Below are 10974 nucleotides of genomic sequence, written 5' to 3'. Positions count from 1 at the left end.
TGAATATGGAGCCGTCCATCCAACACAGTACCCTAAACATTCACCTCTAATTTTTCTCCTATATCCCAAGCACTTAAAATAATATAACAATAGCACAATTTGTCCATAAAGAACATACAAATATCCTATTACAACAATAGTTCAATATAATAAATACTAGAACCGGATGGGATGTATGTTCAACAAATTTTTAAAATTCATAATTCAAGGTTACTCGAGTCCGCAAAAGTTGTTCATCAAGACAATGTATAAACGTGAATGGTCTGCCCTCCGTTGTTTTGTACAACAACGCAATGCGTAGTGGCTATCAACATGATGACTGTCAAAGTTACAACATTGAGTGAATGAATGAATTGACCAACATGTAGAATGGTAAGAAGCAAAACTTACGAACTCTGCTTTTGACACACCATGTGGCAACATTCTCTCCACTTGTGCAATCACACTGCAACACTTCATGAGATGTTGTACGACCGATGTGCTAGCGACTTCACATTCCGATCATGGATCATGTGCAAGTTATAAGGCGCAAAGTGTTTTTGCTCATGGGACCAAGAGTGAATATTTGGCCAAAACACCCCGCCTCCTTGCTTCATGCCTAGGAGTCCACAATTCCGACCAACCACGCATCGCACAACAACTCATTCTCCCTCATCTAGTACCCCGCCCTCCAAAAAACAATGAAAACGTTAAAACAACCCCAGTGTCATTTGGTCGAACACTTGATGAGCGTGGTATTCAAAATGAACGGTGGCAAGGGCGGATGATACCTGGCTGCAGACAGATCCAGGGTAGACGGCGGCGTAGTGAAAGGCAGGCGCGTGGGGAGGGATTTCGGTGGGCCGGGGTTGTGTCGGTGTCCTACATAGTGTAAGTCCGAACTCCCGCAAACCTCTCCTACTTTGTATTCGGTTTGCAGGAATTCAGACGCGTGGATCTGTCCACGAACGTTTGTGGTACTACATTGAATGGCAGGAAAAACGTCTGGACGCATCGACCCGGACGTTCGCGGGTGTTATAGGAGACGGAGGAGATGCCCTAAAAACATGAGTGTCATGATAAAATTTGCACGTAATTACGTACATACATACAGTATACATATATAAACGACGAAATTAAAACCTCCATGAGCGAATGGTTCGATTTTTTCCTCCAAGCAATCGGTTTTCCTTTCAACCCCAACGGCCCAACCAAATTTAAATTCTGAACCAGCCTCCTGGGTTCACATCACATGGTGCAGTCAAACTCAGATCGAATCGAATCAGTCCACCGTCATACCTGTCCGTCCGTCTGTCTCGCACTGAAGGCGCGCAGGCGGGGCTCAAGACACGCAACCTCAGCAGCTCCGCCAGCAGATAAGCTCGGACGAGAACGGAAAGCATCTCGTCCCGCCCGTCTCTCCTGCCTCGCCTGCCCGCATTTTCTTTCCTTCCCGCCAAAAAGTGGACGCAAATACGGCACTCCTCGGGGGCCAAACCGCAAAACTTCCACTCATCCCCGCGCGCGAATCGCCCACTCCTCGTCTCATGTTTTTTTTTTACAAAAGAGGATAACTCCCCCGCTGAGAGTTCCAGCGCCGGGGATTTCATTTTACCCGTGCATTAGTTAAATGCCCGTGCGTTGCCACGGGAATACAATATATGATGTGAAAAGATTACTCGACAGCGGACATTTTATATGAGTGCTTTTTATGGAGTACTCCCTCCGTAAACTAATATAAGAGCTTTTAGAATACTAAAGTAGTGATCTAAACGCTCTTATATTAGTTTACAGAGGGAGTACATTTCAACAACAAAACAATGTCAAAGTTAATTGGAAATCTATGAACATGGTCTTATTTTCTAGCCAACGCATTGTAGACTTTGATCAGATTTTTTATTTGCCATAATTTTATTTGGAGAGAACATGATGAAAAATGTAAACAGCGGAGCATGATGTGACGCATTGGTAGGGAACCAACCCCATGAAGCTGAGAGCTTTGGATCCACCGTTTGTACATTGCCATCAGCTCTCACTTATTGATCTTTGACACATAGTTTTAAAAACAGACACACTATGTGACTAAGTTTTCAAGCTCCATGCGACAACCAGGGCTTCACTGAAAAAGCACCATTCAGCACCGACGGCTTGATCGAATAAGAACCATTCTGTGCCGCCCTAGACTTAAGTTTTATAATTTTAGGCTCTTCAATTTTCTGTTTATTTCCTTGAGATTCTTCAGTCAGTTCGAACTCTTGTTGGTAGGTTGTATATAACTTGCTGAGTTTTTATCTCTTCCAATAACATCACCTTTGGACTCTTGTTGGTAGGTTCTTTTTGATGGTCAATAATATCCATATCTATCATGGACACATTCTGAAAAAGTGAAATATATATATATACAAATATGATTTAAATATATTACTATCATTTTAAATTATGACCCATCCTGCTCCTTTGTGCAGCCGCCGGCGCGTCATGGCGCACGGCATCCATCCCGGCCCAACCTCCCACCCCGTGCCTCCGAACCGTCCCTACAGCCTGCCTGCGCCGTCGCGAGCCTCCCACACCGCGGCCCCATCACTCCCTGCTGTCCGGCGATATCCCGGGGGCAGGCAGATGCGCGCGCAGTCTGGGCGGCGGCATCCACCTCGCGGCGCTCCCTGCCCCGCGCCCCCGCCGCGATGACGCCACGCCGGTCCGAATCATCGGGTGGTAACGCCCGGTGATTGGCGCGCGCCGTGCAGCGCGAGGTGGGCTCGATCTGCATCCATCGGCGGGATCGGGCTCCTCATTTTGGAGACCCTGCGGCAAGCTGTGCTCGGCCGGATGGGCGGAGATCGACGAGGAGTGGATTCCGTGGTGCAGCACGACGCCGACGGCTTCTCTTCGCCACCGAGCTCTGCTCCCCTCCCTATGCGTCAGGATCAGGGTGCCCACGGATCTTACCTTATCACAGTCGGCTCTCTTCTCTCCCTCCGCGTCCTGCATTGGTAGCTTTGTTGGATTGGCTCCGCCAGTGAAATTCGATCTTAGAGGTAAGCAAAAATCTGGAGGTAGATTGAATCTATCTTATATATACACAGTTTGAAGGATAGCTAGATGAGTAGTAATCGGTATACGGTTATGATTAAGTTGTTTATTTTGTGAAATGAGGATAAAACCTTTCTTGGGTTGTCTGGATTCGGAGTTTTTGCCAGTTCTGTTTCCCATAAACTCGTTTAAAGGTGTAACCACCTGAAATGAGTTAGCGTACCTAAAAATATAGTTTTTTAGGGGCAGAAATAAGTAAAACTTCGTTTTTGTACAACAGGAAAACTGGGTCTTAATAGTTTTTCTATAAACAATTTTAGCTGTTCCTATCAAAAAAGGCATGGCTTGAAACTTCAAAAAAAAAAGGAAAAACTCTGGTCAAGGAGGCTTAACTTCCTCTTCCTGGAGAGTCGACCTTCCAATCCTGACCAAATTCTAATTGTACACACACACACAATGCATTTCAACAAAGCAAAACACAACAGGGGAATCATACAGATTTATGTAAGGTAACCTGACATAAAAGTCAGCACTGTCCAATGGTCACATTCATACTGATGTACCAATTGTAAAAAACGAATGCAAAGCTCGGTCTCCATCTTTTGGCAAATGAGCTCAGCATAACGCCCTATTGTGGTATTGGACAAAGCTTTCATTCCGAGGTCCTTCATTTTGCAGGTTAGTGATGCTTGTATTCAGGGTCTAATATGACTCATTCTCCACTCACCACAATGCTTGCTGAATAGCTCAAGGGTTGATGTTTCTAATCCTGTACTTGGCACTTTGGAATCACCGTCTGCAACGAATTTGAGGCCTGAATTTAAGGACACATGCGTGCTAAATCTTATCATAGAGCTACAGAAAAAAAGCAGACGAACTGATTATGTTCCTTTTGTTCATATCGAGGTATCTATTGTCTTGAAAGACCCATCCTTTAATAGCAGAGATAGTAGAGATATGAGGAGCTCACTGATGGCAAAGTCAACTCGAATTTGGGTTCTTCATAAATTATCAGATACATAGTTCCTTATCCATGTATTTCCAACGAGAGATTCTATGTAACTGAAGTTTAAGTCAGTTTTTTAATTGCCATGCCTCAGGTTTTTACCATATTAAAAAGTGTATACCTTAGAAAGAAATACGACACCTTAGTATTTTTGTTCTTCTGTAGCAAGTCACTGTCCGAGCATCTTCATCCTTAATCTGTTTGCAATTTCACGCTGTCTCTTGTTATTTCCAGCTTAAACAGGTGCATATTCAACCATGTATAGAACGGGCAGATGTCGCGAAAGGAATACTCATGGTTTCTGAAGACTGATTATGCTCTCAAACTCAGGTTAGTGTGCATTAAGATCTACAATAGTTATGTGGCTGTAATGCAGAATTGAACATACTTTACCTTGAGTTGTTATAATTTGATCCGGCGACTTCATGTGCTAAGGACTTCCTTGTAGACTATGTTCTTCATGGTTGTTAATAAGGGTTTAAATCTTTTTCGCTTATTTGAAATCTTGCTTTGTTCCTTGCCCTTTCCCTTACCCTTGCCTTTACCCTTGCCGTTGTCCTTGATGGCGAGAATCTTAATGTTTCTCTTCGCGGTGGCTCTAGACAATTCAACGTAGAGCTGACCGTGAGAGAAAATCGGGTTTGGTAGGTACACCCCGACCTGGGTTGTGATCTCGGTGTTCTCTCATATTCAACAACTGGTAACATTAATGTAGGGTAAGTTATGAAAGCTTATTGAGTACCTTTATGTGCATACATGTGATTGACATATACATACCTCTTTTCCCTTTGTCATAGAGATGCCCTCTGTCCTGTGACATCTTTGTGTCCTATAAAAGCTTTAAGTTCTTAACTAAACCTGCATTCTTTTGCATGAAAAAAATGATATGATATTTGTAACTGTATTGTACTGTAATTAAGAGGACTTTAGCAATATTCTTTATGGAACAGGGGTCTTCAATATGAACTTAAGTCTGGGAATTGAACAGGTGTCTATAATATGAAATTGGGTGAAAAGCATGTCAATCTCACGGCATCAATTCTTAGATTTCTTAACTTTGTTACATTTGCTTTCATTCATTTGCATAGAGTGGACTTGCTGCAAAGACAAGTTTGAGATGCCATGTCGCACCCGTCCACATTAGCACACATTATACACTTGTTTCATGTATTAATTCCCAGAAGTTGATGAGCCTAATGAAGCACCTTCACAATTTGGTAGCTGGTACATAGCCTAAAATCCTGCATGCTTTGTTCAATGTACTTGGAGTAGAACTTAAAGATGCAACCTGAGTACTACTATTTTTTTAGGTCACATCATGAAGTTCTGAACAGGAGTTTAGTATCTTTTTGATGTAAAAAAACTTTGCTGAAACAATTGAGGATCGCAAACCTAGGGCATGGTGGGCACCGTCGAACATAACAAAGGTGGATCTCAGTCCTTTGTCGTCCGAGAGGCAGAAGACTGTAGGTGAAGAACTGTGAAGATGATGGCAGGAGCATGTAGCGGCGACATCAGGAGATAGACGCAGCAATAGCCGTCGAGCGCAGGTTCTGGTTCGGGGGCGCCGAGGTTGAGGTTCAGCATGCGAGGAGATCAGATGTTGATGGCAGCAGAGGCTGCGCTCGCACAGCTCGCATGAGAACGATGTGGCCGGACGGCGAGTGAACTGGCGATTCTCTCCTTGGCGTACTGCGTCCGTGGGTCGATGGAGCTCGTACGCGAGGAAGACCTGGCGTTTCTCTCCCTGAAGACATGCATTCGTGGGTCGATGGAGCTCGCAGGTGGTTTGATTTTTGACCGATGGACCTCGTTCGTGGGTTGAGTTGAACTGTTTTTTTTTGGCTGGTTTGCTGATCGATGGACCTCGTACGTGGGTTGAGCCGAATTGGTTTTTTTTTTGGCTGGGGATCTTGTACGTGGGCTGAGAATGTTGCGGGCGTGGCCCATCGCTTGATGGCTGCCGTACGAGGCGGGGGGATCGAACGAGGTGGTCGAACTATCACGACGTTCGATCCCCCTTTAATCTATACCTAATTTTTTAATTAATATTAAAGCATTGATCGCTTCTTCCTCCCTAAATTTCGTACGTAATTAGTTTCGTCCGTCCGTCGTCCGCAGGTTCCTTTCGTTCGTGTTCCAAGCCAAACTAACGAGCCACAAAAACTCCAGCCCAATATTGACTCCGGCCCATCTGGGCTAACCGAACAAACCAATCTGACAGCCCAGTATCCCACTTGAGGCAAAAAAATCTTGCCGGTAAGCAGACTCGAACCCAAAACCTGACATCCAACTCATGAGGGTGCAGCCAACAGAGCTAGCCTGCGTTGTGGTTTAAAGTTTAGATTGACCCATATAATAGATAGTTCCACCTCGCTCTCCCACATTCAACCGACTCAATTTATATATGTTTTTGTGTTTCTTGGTTGTAAGGAAGCCATCTCGGAGATCATTACAGAAAATAAAGGACAGAAAAGGACGCTAATTAATAGGAAAGCGAGGCAATTAATCTTCCTTATATGATGTGGGCTACTAAACGGGGCGCCATTTGGGGCTAATTAACCGGAAAGCGAGGCAATTAATCTCCTCTATTATGATATGGACTATTAAATGGGACAAAGAGGTGACCAAAAAGGAAATAGGAAAGAAATTGGAATCCTAAGAGATATATTCTCTAATCTAATTTGAGAAGGATACACAACATTTTTTTCTGGCACTGTTGATCTCGCCTATATACGTGTTCGCATAATAAACCATCGATACCGAAAAACATTTAGAAGTCATGGCCATAGAGTCAGATCTCAGTAAAGTTGTTGTTCCGGACAAGAAAGAAGATGCCATGCTTAACGTCTCTGAAGATGGATGTGCTGGAGGTATGGAGGAACAACTGTGTCCAGGTAAAATAACTTCAACAAAAGTATTGCATGTAGAATATTTTTATTGTCCGATGTTAGTAACGCATTAGGTTTGTCACCATTTATAGACGTCTGATCTACATCGTTGTATTTTTATTGTCCAATGTTAGTAACTCATTAGGATGATTAATGTGCCAGTGTGATATGTTTTCTCACTATTTATAGACGTCTGGTCTACATTGTCGTACTGAAGTTAGACAAAAAATGTCATATGTATATCAGTGCTCTTATTTCAATATCATTTTCCTATTTTTCTAAATTGGATCTAGGAATAACACGACACTATATAAACACATATATTCTCATGCTAATGTCCAGCGTACTTAATGTAACTTATAAGTAGGAGTAGCTCCTATGTTCTATTTATGATGCAAAATCTAATCTGTTTTTAATGAATAACATATTTATATAATATAAAAAAGTCTCATGCAGACAAGCAATTGGGGTCACGATCTCCGGTCATGGATGCCAGGGAACAAAGAAGGAGAAAAGACAGAGAGCGGTATGCAAGGATGACCAATGAAGACAAACAAGAAAAACTAAAAAAGTGTCGTGAAGCCTATCAGCAAAGCAAAAAAATAAAGATTCAACCCATTTACGAAAAAAATGCACACAGGGGAGGAAGAAATATGCAAATATGGAGCCAACACAAAAGGCAATAAAATGTGCACGAGAAAGACAGAAATATGCAAATATGCAGCCAGAACAAAAGAAAGCTAGGATAAAGCAAATTGCAGCTAACCGTGAGTTGAAGCGCAACACACCATGCAAAGATTCAATTGCGATGGTTAACCCTGCATATATCGCAACAGAAGAAGAAGTCAGTAAATCTATACGACACAGACTTCATGGTTAGCACATACACAACATGAGCATATATGCATGGACAACCAGCGAAGTATACAACATTTTTACTATCTCATGTCAGTAACTCAATACAGGCGCTACGTGTACAACATTTTTATTGTGAGTATGATGGTTAATGTCCTGGTATCATATGATTTGTCAATAGGCATCGGCGACCCAATCTACATTGTCATAGTTAAGTCGGCAGCTCTCACTTTAAATAATGTATGAAAATCCTTTGAATTAGTAATTAAACTCTCGAAAAATTTACTCCAAAGTCAAGAAAATAGGCATTCAGCTGAAGTCCTACATGCATCCCTTCCTCTCCAACAGCAACCCTCCTTCCACCATTTGTTTCTCCCACTCAAAAACTCTTCCATACACAACTCATCTTCGACCCTAGGGCACTGAGGAGTTGAAGGAGGCACCGCCGGACGAAATGAGTATGGTTCGTTACATCTTTGCCCCATGGTTCGGACTGTTGAGGAACGTCGTACCCATCCTGGGCGACGGCTACGTGTTAATATAGGCCAGGGCGCAACTCCTGGCATAGCGTACAATGATGTTCAGATTACATTGTGACTTGGAGAGAAAGAGATAAAGAGATAAGAGGAGATTACAACCATATGATAACTAACTAGAGATCCTAGTCTATCTTGGCTTGGACTCCTCCACCGATGCAACCTGAACGTGGGTAACGGTGCGGTGCAACATGTGTCGTTCAACACCCTCCCTTAATCACAACTTTGTTAAGTTGAGATTACGCTTGAATTCTTCAAAGTTTCTTGTGGGCAAGGCTTTGGTGAATCCATCTGCAACCTGATCTCGAGAATGTACAAAACGAATGTCCAATTGCTTATTGGCAACTCGTTCTCTAACAAAATGAAAATCAATTTCAATATGTTTAGTCCTTGCATGAAAAACGGGATTAGCAGATAGATAAGTAGCACCAAGATTGTCACACCACAAGCATGGGGCTTGAGTGTTTCTCACACCAAGCTCTCTCAACATGGACTGAACCCAAATGATCTCAGCGGTGGCATTGGCTAGGGCCTTGTACTCAGCTTCTGTGCTTGATCGTGACACGGTAGCTTGTTTCTTTGCACACCATGATATTAAGTTGGGGCCAAAGAACACTGCAAACCCACCAGTGGAGCGTCTGTCATCTACACATCCTGCCCAGTCAGAGTCAGAGAAAGCACTGACCAGTGTGGATGAGGACTTGTAAAAGTAAGACCAAGGTTCATGGTATTTTTCACATATCTCACAATACGTTTAGCAGCAGTCCAATGATTTTTAGTAGGTGCATGAAGAAACTGACAGACTTTGTTCACAGCAAAGGAAATATCAGGTCGTGTCAAGGTCAAGTACTGAAGTGCTCCTACCAAGCTTCTGTACCTGGTGCTATCATCAGGACTCAAAAGTTCTCCTTCTGCAAGTGACAATTTTTCTGTGCTAGATAACGGAGTTGGTGAAGGTTTGCAACCTTGCAACCCAACTCTTCTCACCAGGTCAGAAGCATACTTTTCTTGAGAGAGATGGAGGCTATCACCTTGTTTCTTTACCTCAATCCCTAGGAAGAAATGCAAGTCTCCCAAGTCCTTGAGAGCAAATTCAGCACTCAAATCCTTCAGCAGCCCGGATATTGCCTCATCAGATGAACTTGTGACTATAATATCATCAACATATATGAGAACAAATATGGATGTTTTCAGTTTATTGTAAATGAACAGAGACGTGTTAGACTTAGAAGGAATAAAACCAAGAGCTTGTAATTTCTGACTGAGTCTAGAGTACTAGGCCCTGGGAGCTTGCTTCAGTCCATATAGAGCTTTATCAAGTTTGCAAACATGAAACGGTTTGTTTTTGTTCTCAAACCCAGGAGGTTGTTTCATATATACTTCCTCTTCCAGAACGCCATGGAGAAACGCATTCTGCACATCTAGCTGTCGAAGGCTCCATCCCCTGGAAACAGCAATAGAGAGCACAAGACGAATAGTTGCAGCTTTGACAACAAGACTAAAAGTGTCCTCATAGTCAATACCATATCGTTGTTTAAAGCCTTTTGCAACGAGTCTGGCTTTGTAGCGATCTATGGTTCCATCAGATTTCCGTTTAACTCTGAAAACCCACTTACAATCAATCAAATTTTTACCTTACCTTGGAGGAACCAGATGCCATGTGTGATTTTTCAGAAGAGCCAGGTGTTCTTCTTCCATGGCCTTCTTCCACTTTGTATCATTGAGTGCCTCACCAACAGAGCGTGGTTCATCTGTAGAGCAGGCAAGACCAAACTTTGTTATTTGCTTGTAATTAACTGGTTTAGTTACCCTTTTTGGAGACGTGTGCGTGAAGCAACAGGAGGTGCAACATATATATCCGGCGCAGTAGATCCCCCGATGGCGCCCCCTGCCCCGGCCACCTCGGCACCACGCAGGGCAGACGGATCATCTGCGGATCGGGAGCGGGAGGTGGTACGGGCGAAACGGGTCGTGGCACAGAAGATCCACGGTGGAGCAGCACGTCCGGCTCAGGCCCATCATGCAGCAATGATGAGGCGGGCCCGGCCAAATCCGCGTCGGATCGCGCGTCTGGGGCCGCATCAGGAGACCGGCCCGAATCAACGCCGGGGGCCGCGTCTGGCGCCAGGTGACGAGGCTGTGCGCCAATCGGCTGGCGGCGCTCGTAGTGAAGGGGCCCAGTGGGGGCCCAGCGACTCTCGGTGCGCCGCGCAGGGGCGTCCGAGTGGTGCGGGCCGGAGGGAGCCCCTGAGCCAGTGGCGAGGCGCGAAGTGGCAGGCGTGGAGGCGGGGCTGCGCCGCTCGCCAGACGAGGCGGGATCCCGCGCCCTGTCAGTCTGGGACGGCCCAGATCCCGAGGGCGATCCGCTGCCAGCCTGCAGGGGAATCAATCCCGAGGAGGATCTGCTCCCCAATCCTGGACACATAAAATGTGGCATGTTGGGAGCGTTTTCTTCATTGTTTTTGTCGATTTCTGCACCATTTTCTTCAGAGTTTGCATCATCTGCATCATCACAAAACTCATGGAAGTGGTTATGAGCATTAGTCAACATTGAGTCGCTGCAATTATTTTCCCCTTGGGTGATGCCGGTGAGACTAGAAGGCAAGAGAAGAATTTCTTTGCGAAGGAGGGCTCCGACATTGGGGTGTAGGTCGGAAAAAGGGAACTTTGTCTC

Source organism: Triticum dicoccoides, chromosome 2B (assembly GCF_002162155.2).
Source record: "Triticum dicoccoides isolate Atlit2015 ecotype Zavitan chromosome 2B, WEW_v2.0, whole genome shotgun sequence".
NCBI lineage: Eukaryota > Viridiplantae > Streptophyta > Magnoliopsida > Poales > Poaceae > Triticum > Triticum dicoccoides.
This window is presented reverse-complemented; position numbering follows the sequence as displayed.